This window comes from Cetorhinus maximus, unplaced genomic scaffold (genome assembly GCF_964194155.1).
Source record: "Cetorhinus maximus unplaced genomic scaffold, sCetMax3.hap1.1 HAP1_SCAFFOLD_1265, whole genome shotgun sequence".
NCBI lineage: Eukaryota > Metazoa > Chordata > Chondrichthyes > Lamniformes > Cetorhinidae > Cetorhinus > Cetorhinus maximus.
Genome location: NW_027597207.1, coordinates 45,831 through 62,836, shown reverse-complemented (window position 1 = coordinate 62,836; position 17,006 = coordinate 45,831).

The following is a 17,006-nucleotide window of genomic DNA, read 5'->3' as shown; positions in this document are numbered from 1 at the left end:
TAACCCGAGTTGATCATAATGTGAGTTTGCTGTGAGTGATTAGTATAGTGGATCAGACACACTGAGGGTTTGGGAAAACACACCACAACATTCTTCACAAAGAATTCAAAACACCTTCTGCGTTCGGACAGTTGGTGAGAGACAGAAGTACAGTTTGCCTGTCTCTCTCCTGTCCGGAACAGTTCTTTCTGAGGAACCTACCAACTCAGACATGTGTACAAGATCTCCAACTTTGTAATGCTGCTCCTAACTTCTCAATTCCTTCATACACCAGCCTACGTACTTTTGCTTTAACCAATCGCTTAGGCATGTTCGGTGTCCTGATGTTTACCCAGGAAGTGACCACAACGAGCAGGAAAACACAATTGCTTCTTTTACCGATTAACTGAAATCTGTGTCCCTCTCGTCCTCGCTCCTTCCGCCAACGAGACAGTTTCTCCCTATCTATCCACGATGCTGCTATTCCTTTCATAGAAACATAGAAACTAGGAGCAGGAGTAGGCCATTCGGCCCTTCGAGCCTGCTCCCCCATTCATTATGATCATGGCTGATCATCCAACTCAATAGCCTGCTCCCGCTTTCTCCCCATACCCTTTGATCCCTTTCGCCCCATGAACTATATCTAACTCCTCCTTGAAAACATACAATGTTTTGGTCTCAACTACTTTCTGTGGTAATGAATTCCACAGGCTCACCACTCTCTGGGTGAAGAAATTTCTCCTCATCTCAGTCCTAAATGGTCGACCCCATATCATCAGACTGTGACCCCTGGTTCTGGACTCCCCCACCATTGGGAACATCCTTCCTGCATCTACCCTGTCTAGTCCTGTTAGAATTTTATAGGTTTCTATGAGATTCCCCCCCTCATTCTTCTGAACTCCAGCGAATATAATCCTAATCGAATCAATCTATCAACATATGTCACTCCCGCCATGCCAGGAATCAGTCGGGTAAACCATCGCTGCACTCCCTCTATAGCAAGTACATCCTTCCTCAGATAAGGAGACCAAAACTGACCACAATATTACAGGTGTGGTCTCACCAAGGCCCTGCACAATTGTAGCAAGACATCCCTGTTCCTGTACTCAAATCCTCTGGCTATGAAGGCCAACGTACCATTTGCCTTCTTTACCGCCTGCTGCACCTGCATGCTTACCTTCAGCGACTGGTGTACAAGGACACCCAGGTCTCGTTGCACATTCCCCTCTCTCAATTTATAGCCATTCAGATAATAATCTGCCTTCCTGTTTTTGCTACCAAAATGGATAACCTCACATTTACCCACATTATACTGCATCTGCCAAGCATTTGCCCACTCACTCAGCTTGTCCAAATCACACTGAAGCATCTCTGCATCCTCCTCACAGCTCACCCTCCCACCCAGCTTTGTGTCATCTGCAAACCTGGAGATATTACATTAATTCCCTCATCTAAATCATTAATATATAATGTGAATAACTGGGATCCCAGCACCGATCCCTGCGGTACCCCACTAGTCACTGCCTGCCATTCGGAAAAAGACCCGTTTCTTCCTTCTCTTTGTTTCCTGTCTGCCAACCAGTTTTCTATCCATCTCAATACACTACCCCTAATCCTACGTGCTTTAATTTTACACGCCAATCTCTTATGTGGGACTTTGTCGAAAGCCTTCTGAAAGTCCAAATGAACCACATCCACTGGCTCCCCCTCATCAACTCTGCTAGTTACATCCTCGAAAAATTCCAGTAGATTTGTCAAGCATGATTTACCTTTCATAAATCCATGCTGACTCTGTCCGATTCTGCCACTGTTTTCCACGTGCTCAGCTATTAAGTCTTTTATAATGGACTCTAGAATTTTCCCCACTACCGATGTCAGGCTGACTGGTCTATAATTCCCTGTTTTCTCTCTGACTCCCTTTTTAAATAGTGGGGTTACATTAGCTATCCTCCAATCTGTAGGAACTGTTCCAGAGTCTATTGAATCTCGGAAGATGACCACCAATGCAGCCGCTATTTCTAGGGCCACATCCTTAAGTACTCTGGGATGTAGATTATCAGGCCAACCCAATTAAAACGTATAGCAACCAACTTCCCCAACCGGAGAACCAACCTAGTATTACAGACCACCAAGAATCTTTTTTATAAAAATTACTCAAACCTTCTGTTTCAATACATAATACAAGTTAGATCACTTGGTAACAGCTGCTATATTGTTGCCGGACAATGTCTTTTTTTACAGTGAGTGGCGTGGACCCAGTCTTCCTTCCCTTTAACCTTCAGGGCCGTTCGAGTTGTTAGCAACAAAAGGTAGGGTCCTTTCCACCCTCTCATGCAATTCAGCTGCTGTTTTGCATAGAGGAAAATGAGTACAAATCCAACATTTAGTCCGATTAACTTGCGAGGCTACGGCCAGCATTCGTTGAACCGCAGAATTGGTATTCCACTCCCCGCAAGGACCACGCAGGAGAGGATCCAAATCAGAGTCAGCATTCTGACGGCTCAGTTAAATTTCTTGCACAAGCCCTTCCGTCCAAGGTCAGCGTCCACTTGACGTGCGATGTGTGGATCCACAAGGGCGCCCTTCAACCTTTACGGCCATATGGGTGGTGAGCAGGACTTGGAAAGGCCCTTCCCATCGAGGTTCCAAACAGTTCTTTCTCCTGAAGGTCTTTACAAGGACTAGGTACCCGGGCTGGTATTGATGGCAATCTTCAATGATGGGCTTTTTCTGAGCTTCTACTACCTGTATATGTAAGCTCTTGAGAGAATTAGTGAGCACTATACAATATGTAATCATTCCCTCATCCATAGCGTGGATGTCCATTTCCCTAGCAGACAAGGGTGGGGTCACTGGGAGGTGCATAGGACATCCCATTACAACTTCATAAGGAGAGAGGGAGGTGGTACGGTTAGCGTGAGAGTGCATAGCCATGAGCGCCAAGGGTAGAGCTTCAGGCCATTTCAAACCAGTTTCTTCACATAATTTAGGTTGTTTTTCAGAATACCACTTTGTCTTTCCATCGCTCCAGTAGACTTGGGGGTGGTATGGGCAGGAAAGGTGATGGTTGCATTGTAAGGCCTTCGACAGTTCCTTTTTCACTTTAGCAGTAAAATGAACAACAATTTTACAACAATAACAGCATCATTTCGTCGGGTGGGATACGCCTCCACCCATCGCGAGAACAAACATACTAGAACTAAAACATAATTATATTCCATACATTTAGGCATTTGTATAAAGTCCATTTGTAAGTGTACAAACGGGCCCCATGGCTGGGGTCCCGTACCAGCAGTCACTGTGGGCGTCTTGCCTGGGTTATGTCACTGACATAGGTATGACAGGTATTACTAATACAATACCTATTAGCATATTACTATTCACTATACATTCAACATTCATTCGATATACACGTGTTAAACCCCTGAGCTGCCAACCGGTCAAGTCATGATTCCTGTGTCATGAGAGATTCAATAGATGCTCATTAGTTACCCATAAAGGGACTACCCCTTCTTTAGTCTGTCTTAAATTTTCTCGGGCTTGTTCCAGTGCCCAAGATCCATAGGTGTTGCAAACATCATTTCTGCTCGCTTTGTCTGAAATATTTTTTCCTATTTCAATTAATTTATTGATAGTCCCCACATGACTTTCAAGCACGGTAGCCAGGCTTTGGATTAACCAATGATGTCCAACAATGTTGAGTATCATAGCGGCATCATTTATCAGGCTGCGCTTAACACGGTTCCCTCCCAAGCCTGATCGTATCTCGCCACTGAACTGAACTGCTTCAGTCATCAATTGGCGCCTCAGAGCCGTATAGAGTGCTTGGGTATGGGTTGAGCACCATTGGGGCAGGACGACACCGGATACATTCAAGACTACGGGTACCAGCTCATGGTGTATATTATCATACAAAACTTCTGATTAACCAGTACCAAATCATTCGTCGGTCCTGGATGCATAGTCGGACGAGATGGGTCAGTCAGTGTGGTTTGAGGGGCTTCAATTATCTCTACTCAGACTGTGAAAGTAGAGGTGGGCGGTGGCTGGGTAGTGGCTCTTTTGGGCGAACCTCCCATGCTGGATCTGAAGCAAACCCTTACTACAATTTGAAAGCACTTGTTCTCCTACTGTCACATTTATCATTCCCCGTTGCGTCGCATTCGGCACTGTCCGTGCTGTACCAAAGTTCCTCCTGCGGTGCGGGATGGGCAGTGATGATCCCCGACCTTGTTGCCAGTACTGATAGGCCCACGACCAGGATCGTAGATCTGTGGAGACATTAACATCGGCTCCCGTTCTCTGGGTTACCGCTTGGTCAATTGTCATGTATCTTTAACTGTGTGTAATGCCTCCATTTACTTCCCGTTCTCATATCTACAAGTGTGCATGTATCACCTGTCATAATTACCTGGTATGGTCCATTGTTGCTCTTTGGATTTGCCTGTTTCCATATCCTTAATCACCTGTCGGTCTCTGACTTCCTCTCTCCACTCATGTAATTGCCTACTTAATTCCCTTACATTGTCCTGTATTTTTCCTTTCTGTGGCCCTACATCTCCTACTATAATACCTTCAGGTAATAGCATGGCCCTTCCTGTTATCATTTCAAATGGGGTGAACATGTCGGTCCTGCTTGGGGTAGCCCACGGCGCATTAGAATATTGGGCTGTTCCCTGTCTCTTGATTGATGTTTTTTTTTAAGTTCAGTTCATCCTTTCCACCATCCCTGGACTCTGGGGGTGGTAAGGAATATGGAATTTCTGTTTAAGCTTCATAAGATTACACACTTCTTTAATGTCTCTCCCTGTGAAATGAGTTCCCTGATCTGAATCCATCTGGGTAAACTCCTTCCAGTTTACTCCCTCCTGCTGCTGTCTCATGTCAGACCTCAATTCCTTAAACAACTCTACAATGCACCTTCTTATCCTATCTTTCAATGGCTCAGTATTTTCACTTCCAGTGATGGTTCTCTCTGGGAACCGCTTAACTCTGCCTGTCATCAAGGTGTTAATCCTGTGGTTTTACTTTTTGTAGCTTGCAGGCACATTAATATAGTCAGTAATACATCTGTTTAGCCTTTTTCCAGCTTTCCCTTTACCTCTAAGTTTTCTTTCCTGGCCATGATCATCCTAAGGTTCTCTGGAGTTCAGTTTCTCTATTGTCTTGGATTGTTTAAAATGTTTCCTTACTCTTTAGGCCATATTAACTATTCCATTTCAACGGGGATCTCTGTCTCTAGATCTTTGCTTATCTCCCCCTGTGCAGTTCCAATGCTTCAGTTGATGGCCAGATTATCAAATTCATTTCCCTTAAAACAATTTGTACATTATGTCCTCTTTCCCTGACTCATTCTCCTACTTGCCTCATACCATATTACACTTGCAACAGCTACCATCTTATCCTGTTCATGTTGCCTGGAGAGACTTTAAAATATTCTCATAACAGTTTTAAAAACAGAAATCAGGTATTGACAAGTTTTGCTTCCTTTTCTTCTTCTCAAAGATTTTATTGTCTTAAAAGAAACCCACTAAATTGTGTCTGACCCGTTTCTTTTAGAATTATCCCAGATTCATTAACTCGGCCAAAAATTGGATTTCTGCCAAACTTTGCCAAGGTCTTGAGCTTAGCTTCATATTTTGGGAACAGACTTACAAACACAAAAGCTCGCAGCATTTGAATTAGTGCCAATTGTTGTCAGACCTTTTAAAATGAAAATTCCCTTTTGAGAACTTTATCAAGAACCAAACCTCAAATTTTTAAACTTTGTAAGAACTGTAATTTACACTATCAGAATTAAAACAACTTCTTTTTCATGTGTAACGATTTGTATCCAAGTTATAATTTCCGTATGTTTATCAACACATTCTTTATCTTAGACAGCATCCTAGTGATTCAAAAGTAACCTGTTAAATTACACTGCACTTTACATCTCAAGATTGTCCCAAATTCAAATTACAGTGCTGTTGGAAAGCAGATTTCCTTTCATATTTAATTCATCTCTTCTTAAGAAACCCCTTTTTATCCATTGGAACCATCTAGACCTTGTGTTTACGTCTTTTCATTTTCCTAGAATCCTTCTGAATTTCAAGTAATTTCTTTTTCTCAGAATTTTAGAATACGAACACGTATGTATTAATCCCAATCAGCTTGGAAGCTGCTGATGAGGGTTATTCCCTACTAGTCTACAAGGGGGTGGTACAAAGGTTGGTTCATCTCAAGGATGAGATAAAGGCAAGCCCTGTTTTATCTTTACACTCCCTTCAAATTACGATTTTTGCCAGAAATCTCAACTCAAACCTTATACTCAAGACTTTGGAATATTTGAATAAACTTTTCCTTTAATCTAATATGGGGCTTTCGACTCTAAAGTGCCCAACTACACACACAAAAGACAATTCAGGGAAGAAAACACATTAAAGCTCACATACAAATGCTTCCTTCCACACAAACAAACACATACATAAAGGTATGTATCGATACTCCTGTAATATTGAACTTAACTCTAAACGAAGCTTCGAGTAGCAGTGGGGGGAATAAAGGGATCGTGAAGGCTCCACCTATAGGGACCTTCAAACTGACGAAAGCTCCACATTTTCTCTGCTGCTGCTTGTGAGTTACTCATTAACCCCCTAGGGGTACCCTTTCTCTCTCTCTCTCTCTCTCTCTTCAACACAAACAGCTCTTGTAACTTAGATCAATTCAATTTTTTTTTTAAGTTACAGAAAATTCAGTGGCGAACTATCTACCTCCCTTAAAACATATTATAAGCGGCTCAAATCTGTCCCGATTAAAAGTTCCAGCTGGTGGGAAGCTCTCTCCTTTACTTTGAGTCCATTTAACCCAATCAGAAACATATTGGACAATTTCAGGACCATAATGGACACAAAAGAAAACACAGAAATTACTTACTTTTCACCTCCATGGGACTCGAACCCCTGGGTATACTACTACTACTTTTTTTTAACCTCCATCCATTTTTCATTCCGTTTTCTTGCCCATCTTCAAAGTTCCTGATTTAAGCTCCGGTTTCAGTTTGTTCTTAGTACTTTGCGAAGCGGGGGGAGTGGCAGAGCCCGCTCTGCTGTTGCGATCTCCCATTTTTCTGAAAAGAAAACACAATTAACAGCGCGGCGCGTTTCTTACCCTATGCGCTCACCGGTGTTTAAGAGTTCCTGAACAAGTCCTCCAGTTCCTTGAGTCTTTTGAGTCTGGTCGGTAGCTACCCTTTTTCTAGCACTCCCCCTTTCAGCTAGGATGCTTTCACTGCAATCCCCCTCTCAGCTAGGATGCAGTTCGTACTCTCCCTAACTTAGGAGAGTTAATCCTCCCTTTCTCCGTGAGGGTTCTTTTTTTTAGAGATTCGACAGCCCAGGATTTCAATCACCTCTCCAATTTAAGAGGTTACTGGACTTCATTCGGATCCCATCCTCGTCGCCAATTTGTCGCGGAAAACGGAGTGAATACTCAGACCCAGGAGGTTTGTCTTGGAAGTCTTTATTGAATCATGATATCATAGAGAGCCCAGCAGCATACAACGGAGTTAGCCGGCACTCTGAGGAAGCATCACAGTACACACATATTTACAGTAAAAGTTGTACATATCAAAGAGCTTGAAGGTGATAAGACTGCCTAACCTTCATTAATTAATTACATTGAGAATCATTGTCTTTGGCATGCAACACACAATTAGTCTATTCTAATTTATGACTATACAGGATATTGGGGGAAGCTCATCTGGTAATAAAAAAGTGAGACAGAGAATAGATAACCATACTTGACCTTATCTTTAGTGCTAGGGGGTGTACACTCTAGAGAACAGATGACCATTGCTTGATCCTGTCTCTTTGTGTTGGGGGCAGATATCCTAGCCTTGTCTCAAGGATTCTAGGAAGCTTGTTTATGATACTCCTTTTCTCCTTTCCTGCTCAACTAGCTGGCAGCTGCAGGTGTACCTGCTAGAACAAAAGAGGGAACTGTGCTGTAGTATTCCACTATGGTTTTAACCGTTTAACCCTTAGTTGTCCTGTAGATGTATTTTATTCTTCCACACCAACATTTCTGGTATGTTATTTGTGTCCTCCTTTGTGGAGACAGAACACAAGTATGTATTTAGTTGGTCAGCCATTTCTTTGTTCCCCATTATAAATTCCCCTGTTTCTGACTGTAAGGGACCTACATTTGTCTTCACCAATCTGTTTCTCTTCACATACCTATAGAAACCTTTACAGTCAGTTTTTATGTTCCCTGCAAGCTTACTATCATGCTCTATTTTCCCCTTCTTAATCAATCCCTTAGTCCTCCTTTGCTGAATTCTAAACTGCTCCCAATCCTCAGGTCTGTTGTTTTTTCTGGCCAATTTGTATGCCTCTTCCTTGCATCTAATACTCTCTCTAATTTCCCTCGTAAGCCATGGTTTGGCCACCTTTCCTGTTTTACTTTTGCTCCAGACAGGAATAAACAATTGTTGCAGTTCACCCATGCGCTCTTTGAATGTTTGCCATTGCCTATCCAACGTCATCCCTTTGAGCAACGTTTCCCAATCCATCATAGCCAACTCGCGCCTCATACCATCGTAGTTTCCTTTATTAAGCTTCAGGACCCAAGTCTCAGAATCAACCACGTCACTCTCCATCTTGATGAAGAATTCTATCATATTATGGTCGCTCATCCCCAAGGGGCCTCGCACAACTAGATTGCCAATTATTCCTTTCTCATTACACAATACCCAGTCGAGGATGGGCTGTTCTCTCGTTGCTTCCTCAAAGCACTGGTCCAGAAAAACATCCCATATACACTCCAGGAATTGGTCCTCTATGGTATTGTTACTAATTTGATTTGCCCAATCTATATGCAGATTAAGGTGACCCATAATTACAGATGTTCCTTTATTACATGCGTCTCTAATTTCCTGTTTAATGCCATTCCCAACATCACCACTCCAGTTTGGGGGTCTATATACAACCCCCACTAACGTTTTTTGCCCCTTAGTGTTTCTCAGCTCTACCCATACAGATTCCACATCGTCGGAGCTAATGTCTTTCCTCACTATTGCGTTAATTTCCTCTTTAACCAGCAATGCAACTCCACCACCTTTTCCTTATTGTCTGTCCTTCCTAAATACTGAATACCGCTGGATGTTGAGTTCCCTTCTTGCAGCCATGTCTCCGTAATTCCGACTATATCATACCTGTTTACATCTATTTGCGTGGTTAGTTTATCCACTTTATGCGAATGCTCCTCGCATTAATGCTCCAAGCCTTAAGGATTGTCTTTTTAACATTACTTGTCCCGTTCCCATTATTTTTCACTGAGGCCCTGTTTGATTCTTGCCCTTGATTTCTCTGACTATCACTTTTCTTATTCCGCTTTCTGTCTTTTGTTCTTGTCTTTGAGTCCCCTTTCTCTGACTCCTTGCATAGGTTCCCGTCCCCCTGCCATTTTAGTTTAAATCCTCCCCAACCACTCTAGCAAATGTTCCCCCTAGGACATCAGTCCCAGTCCTGTCCAGGAGTAACCCGTCCGGTTTGTACTGGTCCCACCTCCCCCAGAACCGGTCCCAATGTCCCAGGAATTTGAAACCCTTCACTTCACACCATCTCTTCAACCACATATTCATCTGATGTATCCTGCTATTTCTACACTGACTGGTACGTGGCACTGGTAGTAATCCTGAAATCACTACCTTTGGGGTCCTACTTTTCAACTTACTTCCTAACTCCATATATTCTGCTTTTTGGATCTCATCCCTTTTCTCACCTATGTCGTTTGTACCAATGTGCACTACGACCACTGGGTGTTCACCCTCCCCCTTCAGAATGTCCTCTAGCCGCTCTGAGACATCCTTGACCCGAGCACCAGGGAGGCAACATACCATCCTGGAGTCTCGTTTGCAGCCACAGAAATGCCTCTCTATTCCCCTTACAATTGAATCCCCTGTAGCTGTTGTGTTCCCACACATTTTACTCCTCCCCAGTGCAGCAGAGCCAACCATGGTGCAACAAATTTGGCTGTTGCTGCTTTCTCCTGAGAGGCCATTCCCCCCCCAACAGTATCCAAAGCGGTATACCTGTTTTGCAGAGGAATAGCCACAGGAGATTCCTGCACTGCCTGCCTAGTCCCTTTGCTTTGCCTTGTGGTCACCCATTCCCTTCCTGCCTGTGGGCTCTTACCCTACGGTGTGACCACCTCTCTATACGTCCCTATCCACGATACTCTCCACCTGGCGGATGCTCCACCGTGTCCCCAGCCGCCGCTCCAGCTCCAAATCCCCGGCTTCCAGGAGCTGCAACTGGAGACACTTCCCGCACACAGGCTGGTCCCGGGTACTGGAAACGTGCCCGGCTTCCCACATAGAGCAGGATGAGCACACCACGGCTTTGAGCTCTCCTGCCATGACTGACCCCTTTAAATTAAATTAAACCTTTTGGAAGATACTTAATATCAAATAATATCAATTACTCTCGGGCCCTTCTTCCCTGCTCCTCGCTGTTACAGAATATAGTCCCTTACAAACGATGAACCACAAAATAAGATCTTAAACACTCTCAGCAATAAAAGCAGTAAACGCTGCCCCGGCCGCACTCATTGTCCTCGAAGGATCACCTCGTTCCCGCCTCACTGAACTCCCTTAGTGACCTTTGCTCCCGCTCAACTCCCGGCTCCTCTCGCGCTTCACTTCAACTGACACAGAGCGCGCAGGGGGCGGGGTGACACAGAGCGGGCAGGGGGCGGGGTGACACAGAGCGGGCAGGGGGCGGGGTTAGACGGGGCGGGGTTACACTGAGCGGGCAGGGGGCGGGGTCACACGGAGCGGGCGGGGGGCAGCGGCCGGGGGTCACACAGAGCGGGCAGGGGGCGGGGTCACACGGAGCCGGCAGGGGGCGGGGTCACACAGACCTCGCAGGGGGCGGGGAGACACGGAGCGCGCAGGGGGCGGGGTCACACAGGGAGGGCAGGGGGCGGGGTTAAACTGTGCGGGAAGGGGATGGGGTGATACAGAGCGGAAAAGGGGCGGGGTTATACAGGGGGCGGAGGGGGTGGGGTGACAGTGCAGGAAGGGGGCGTTGTCACAAAGAGCAGCCAGTGGGCGGGGTCAAACAGTGCGCAGGGGGCGGGGTGATGCAGAGCGGGCAGGGGGCGGGGTCATACAGTGTGGGCATGGGGGTGGGGTGATACAGAGCGCGTGGGGGCGGGCTCACACAGAGCGGGCAGGGGGCGGGGTGACACAGAGCGCGTGGGGGCGGGGTGACACAGAGCGGGCAGGGGGCGGGATCACACAGAGCGGGCAGGGGGCGGGGTGACACAGAGCGGGCAGGGGGCGGTGTGACACAGAGCGCGCAGGGGGGGGGTCGCACGGAGCGGACAGGGGGCGGGGTCGCACGGAGCGGGCAGGGGGCGGGGTCGCACGGAGCGGGCAGGGGGCGGGGTGATACAGAGCGGGCAGGGGGCGGGGTGATACAGAGCGGGCAGGGGGCGGGGTTACACCGAGCGGACAGGGGGCGGGGTTACAGTGTGCGCACAGGGGGCGGGGTTACACAGAGCGGGCAGGGGGCGGGGTGACACTGAGCCGGCAGGGGGCGGGGTGACACTGAGCCGGCAGGGGGCGGGGTGACACAGGGCAGGCAGGGGGCGGGGTGACACAGGGCAGGCAGGGGGCGGGGTGACACGGAGCGAGCATTGGGCGGGGTTTTAGAGAGCGAGCAGGTGCGGGGTGACACAGGGCGGGCAGGTGCGGGGTCACACAGAGCGAGCAGTGGGCGGGGTGACACAGAGCGGGCAGGTTCGGGGTCACACAGAGCGAGCAGTGGGCGGGGTTTTAGAGAGCGGGCAGGGTGGTGGGGTCACACAGAGCGAGCAGTGGGCGGGGTTTTAGAGAGCGGGCAGGGGGTGGGGTCACACACAGCGAGCAGTGGGCGGGGTTTTAGAGAGCGGGCAGGGGGTGGGGTCACACAGAGCGAGCAGTGGGCGGGGTTTTAGGGAGCGGGCGGGGGCGGGGAGCCACTTGGCGCGCAGGGTGCGGTGTCACAAGAAGCGGTTAGGGGCGGGGTTTTAGAAACCGTCAGTGTGCGGAGTCAAAGAGAACGCGGAGGGGGCGGGGTGACACAGAGCCGGCAGGGGGCGAGTTGATAGAAATCGCGCAGGGGGCGAGTTGATAGAGACCGGGGAGGGGGCGGGGTGACACAGAGCGGGCAGGGGGCGGGGGGACACAGAGCGGGCAGGGGGCGGGGGGATTCAGAGCGGGCAGGGGGCGGGGGGACACAGAGCGGGCAGGGGGCGGGGAGACTGAGAGCGGGCAGGGGGCGGGGAGACTCAGAGCGGGCAGGGGGCGGGTTGATAGAGAGCGGGGAGGGGGCGGGGTTGCACAGAGCGGGCAGGGGGCGAGGTCAAACAAACCGCAGGGGGCGGGTTGATACAGAGCCAGCAGGGGGAAGGGTGACACGGAGCGCACCGGGGGCGTGGTCACACAAAATGCAGGGGGCGGGCTCAGACAAACGGTAGGGGGCGGGATCACACAAAACGCAAGGGGCGGGCTCACACAAAACGCAAGGGGCGGGCTCAGACAAAACGCAAGGGGCGGGCTCAGATAAAACGCAAGGGGCGGGCTCAGACAAAACGCAAGGGGCGGGCTCAGATAAAACGCAAGGGGCGGGCTCAGACAAAACGCAAGGGGCGGGCTCAGACAAAACGCAAGGGGCGGGCTGAGACAAAACGTAAGGGGCGGGCTCACATGAAACGTAAGGGGCGGGCTCACATGAAACGCAAGGGGCGGGGTCACACAAAACGCAAGGGGCGGGGTCACACAAAACGTAGTGGGCGGGGAAACACAAAACGCTGGGGGGGTCACAAACCGCAAGGGGCGGGGCCACACAAAAGGCAGGGGGCGGGGCCACACAAAACGCAGGGGGGGGCCACACAAAACGCAAATGGCGCGGTGACACAGCGGGCAGGGGGCGGGGCCACACAGAGCGGGAAGGGGGCGGGGAGACTCAGAGCGGGCAGGGGGCGGGGTGACACAGAAGGGGCAGGGGGCGGGGTGACACAGAGCGTGCAGGGGGCGGGGTGACACTGAAGGGGCAGGGGGCGGGGTGACACAGAGCGGGCAGGGGGCGGGGAGACAGAAGGGGCAGGGGGCGGGGTGACACAGAAGGAGCAGGGGGCGGGGTGACACTGAAAGGGCAGGGGGCGGGGTTACACAGAGCGTGCAGGGGGCGGGGTGACACTGAAGGGGCAGGGGGGGGTGACAGAACGGGAAGGGGGCGGGGTAACACGGAGCGCAGGGGGCGGGGTCACACCGAGAGCGCAGGGGGCGGGGTCACAGAGCGGACAGGGGGTGGGGTGAATGGTCACATGTGACTTAGGAGCAGGAATAGGCCATTCGGCCCCTCGAGCCTGCTCTGCCATTAAGTAAGATCATGGCTGATCTTGTCCTTCCCCCACCCTCTCCCCATAACCCTCGACTCCCTTGTCAATCAGAAACCCGTCTAACTCAGCCTCGAATATATTCACTGACCCGGCCTCCACCGCTCTCTGGGGGAGAGAATTCCACAGACTGACCACCCTCCGAGAGAAGAAATTCCTCCTCATCTCCGTCTTCAATGGGAGACGCCTTATTCTGAAACTGTGCCCCCCACCCCTCGTTCTAGATTCCCCCACGAGGGGGAAACATCCTCCCAGCATCCACCCTGTCGAGCCCCTGTCAGGATCTTATTCAATAAGATGGCCTCTCGTTCTTCTAAACTCCAATGGGTACGGGCCCAACCTGCTCAACCTCTTCTCATAAGACAAACCCCATCATCCCTGGAATCAGCCCAGTGAACCTCCTCTGAACTGTCTCTAAAGCAGTTATATCTATTTACTAATAAGGAGACCACAACTCTACGCAGTACTCCAGCTGCGGACTCGCCAAGGCCCTGTACAGCAGCAGTGAAACTTCCCACCCGCTTGACCTGTCCATATCCCTTTGCAGACTCTCTACCTCCTGTTGACGACTGGCTTTCCCACCTATCCTGGTGTCATCGGCAGATTTAGCGACCACACATTCGCTGCCCTCAACCAAGTCACTCATATAAATGGTGAATCGTTGAGGTCCCAGCACTGACCCATGAGGCTCTCTGCTCGTCACATCTTGCCATCCCGAAGAAACCCATTTACTCCTACTCGCTGATATCGGAGAAAGAGAGAGAGAGAGAGACAGAGAGAGAGAAAGGGACAGGCAGAGAGAGAACCAGGGAAAGAAACACACAGAGACGGGGGAGAGAGAGAAGGAGGCAGGTAGACAGAGCGACTCAGAGAACGGGAGAGACAGAGAGAGAGTGACAGAGAGAGAAAGTGACAGAGAGCGAGAGGGTGACAGAGAGCGAGAGGGTGACAGAGAGCGAGAGGGTGACAGAGAGAGAGAGGGTTACAGAGAGAGAGAGGGTGACACAGAGAGAGGGTGACAGAGAGAGAGAGTGACAGAGAGAAAGAGTGACAGAGAGAGAGAGTGACAGGATGAGAGTGAAAGACGGAGGGAGAGAAACCGAGTTTGAGGCGTGGTGAGAGAGATTGAGAGAGAGGGACAGAGAGAGAGAGATGGTGAGAGATTGAGAGAGAGGGAGACTGAGAGAGAGATGATGAGAGAGATTGAGACTGATAGAGACAAAGATAGATGGTGAGAGAGATTGTGAGAGAGAGGGAGACAGAGAGAGAGATGCTGAGAGAGATTGAGAGAGAGGGACTGTTGCCCCTGGAATCAGTACAAACAGCCTCTCATTCTGATCTCAGGGGAAGTGTCATTGTGAAATGGAACGAAGAGGCAGAAACAGTTTTGAGGAAGTTTTTGCCCTGAGAGAGAGAGGGGGAGGGGAGGGAGAGAGAGAGGTAAGAGAGATAGAGGTAGAGAGAGAGAGTGAAACATCAGAGAGAGAGAGACAGAGAGAGGGGAAGAGAGACAGAGAGAGAGAATGAGAGAGAGAGAGAGACAGACAGACAGAGTGGGAAGGAGACAGACAGTGAGGGAGGGAGACAGACACAGAGAGAGAGAGAGAGACAGCAAGGGGGAGAGACAGAGACACAGAGAGAGAAACACACACACACACAGACAGAGAGAAGGGGAGGGAGACAGAGGGAGAGAGGGGGAGAGAGACAGACAGACAGAGAAGGGGGAGGGAGACAGAGAGCAAGGGAGGGAGACAGAGAGAGAGAGAGAGACAGCAAGGGAGAGAGACAGAGACACAGAGAGAGAGAGAGAGACACAAACACAAACACATACACACACAAAGAGAGAGAGGCAGAGACAGAGAAAGAGGGGGACAGGGAGGGAGAGGAACATAGGAACATATGACTTAGGAGCAGGAGTAGGCCATTCAGCCTCTCGAGCCTGCTCTGCCATTCAGTAAGATCTTGGCTGATCTGGTCCTTCCCCACCCTCTCCTCATAACCCTCGACTCCCTTGTCAATCAGAAACCCGTCTAACTCAACCTCGAATATATTCATGACCCGGCCTCCATCGCTCTCTGGGGGAGAGAATTCCACAGACTGACCACCCTCCGAGAGAAGAAATTCCTCCTCATCTCCGCCTTCAATGGGAAACCCCTTATTCTGAAACTGTGCCTCCCACTCCTCGTTCTAGATTCCCCCACGAGGGGGAAACACCCTCCCAGCATCCACCCTGTCGAGCACCCCGTCAGGATCTTATATGTTTCAATAAGATGGCCTCTCATTCTTCTAAACTCCAATGGGTACGGGCCCAACCTGCTCAACCTCTCCTCATAAGACAAACCCCATCATCCCAGGAATCAGCCCAGTGAACCTCCTCTGAACTGTCTCTAAAGCAGTTGTATCTGTTTAAAAATAAGGAGACCGCAACTCTATGCAGTACTCCAGCTGCGGACTCGCCAAGGCCCTGTACAGCAGCAGTGAAACTTCCCTACTTTTACATTCCATCCCCCTCACAATAAACACCAACGCTCCATTTGCCTTCCTAATCACTTGCTGCATCTGCGGACTAACTTCTTGTGATCCATGCACCAGGACACCCAGATCCCTCTGTACTGCAAAGTTCTGAAATCTCTCTCCGTTTAAATAGAATACTGCGTTTCTGTTCTTCCTGCCTCCTGGGCAGGTTCATGTTTTCCCGCGTTACACTCCATCTGCCGAGTTTTTGCCCACCCGCTTGACCTGTCCATATCCCTTTGCAGATTCTCTACCTCCTGTTGACGACTGACTTTCCCACCTATCCTGGTGTCATCGGCAGATTTAGCGTCCACACATTCGCTGCCCTCATCCAGGTCACTCATATAAATGGTGAATCGTTGAGGTCCCAGCACTGACCCCTGAGGATCTCCGCTCGTCACATCTTGCCAACCAGAAAAACACCCATTTAACCCTACTCGCTGCTCCCTCTTAGCTGACCAATCCTCTATCCATGTTAATATGTTACCCCCTAGACCATGTGCTCTTATCTTCTGCAGTAACCTTTGATATGGCAGCTAATCACACGCCTGTCGGAGAGAGAGAGCCAAAGAGAGGGAGGCAGAGAGAGAAAGAGACAGGCAGAGAGAGAAAGAGGGAAAGAGACAGACATAGAAAGAGGGAGAGAGATAGACAGAGAGAGGCAAATAGAGAGAAAGATTCAGAGAACGGGAGAGACAGAGAGAGAAAGCGACAGAGAGAGAGAGGTAGAGTGAGAGTGAAAGAGAAACAGAGACAGAGACAGAGGGAGGGAGAGAAAGGGAGATTGCGAAGTGTTGAGAGAGATTGTGAGAGAGAGGGAGACAGCGAGAGAGATGGTGAGAGAGATTGAGAGAGGAGACAGAGAGAGAGATGGTGAGAGAGATTGAGAGAGAGGGAGAGAGAGAGAGATGGTGAGAGAGATTGAGAGACAGGGAGAGAGAGAGAGATGGTGAGAGAGATTGAGAGAGAAGGAGACAGAGAGAGAGATGGTGAGAGAGATTGAGAGAGAGGGAGACCAAGAGAGAGATGGTGACAGAGATTGTGAGAGAGGGAGACAGAGAGAGAGATGGTGAGAGAGATTGAGAGAGAGG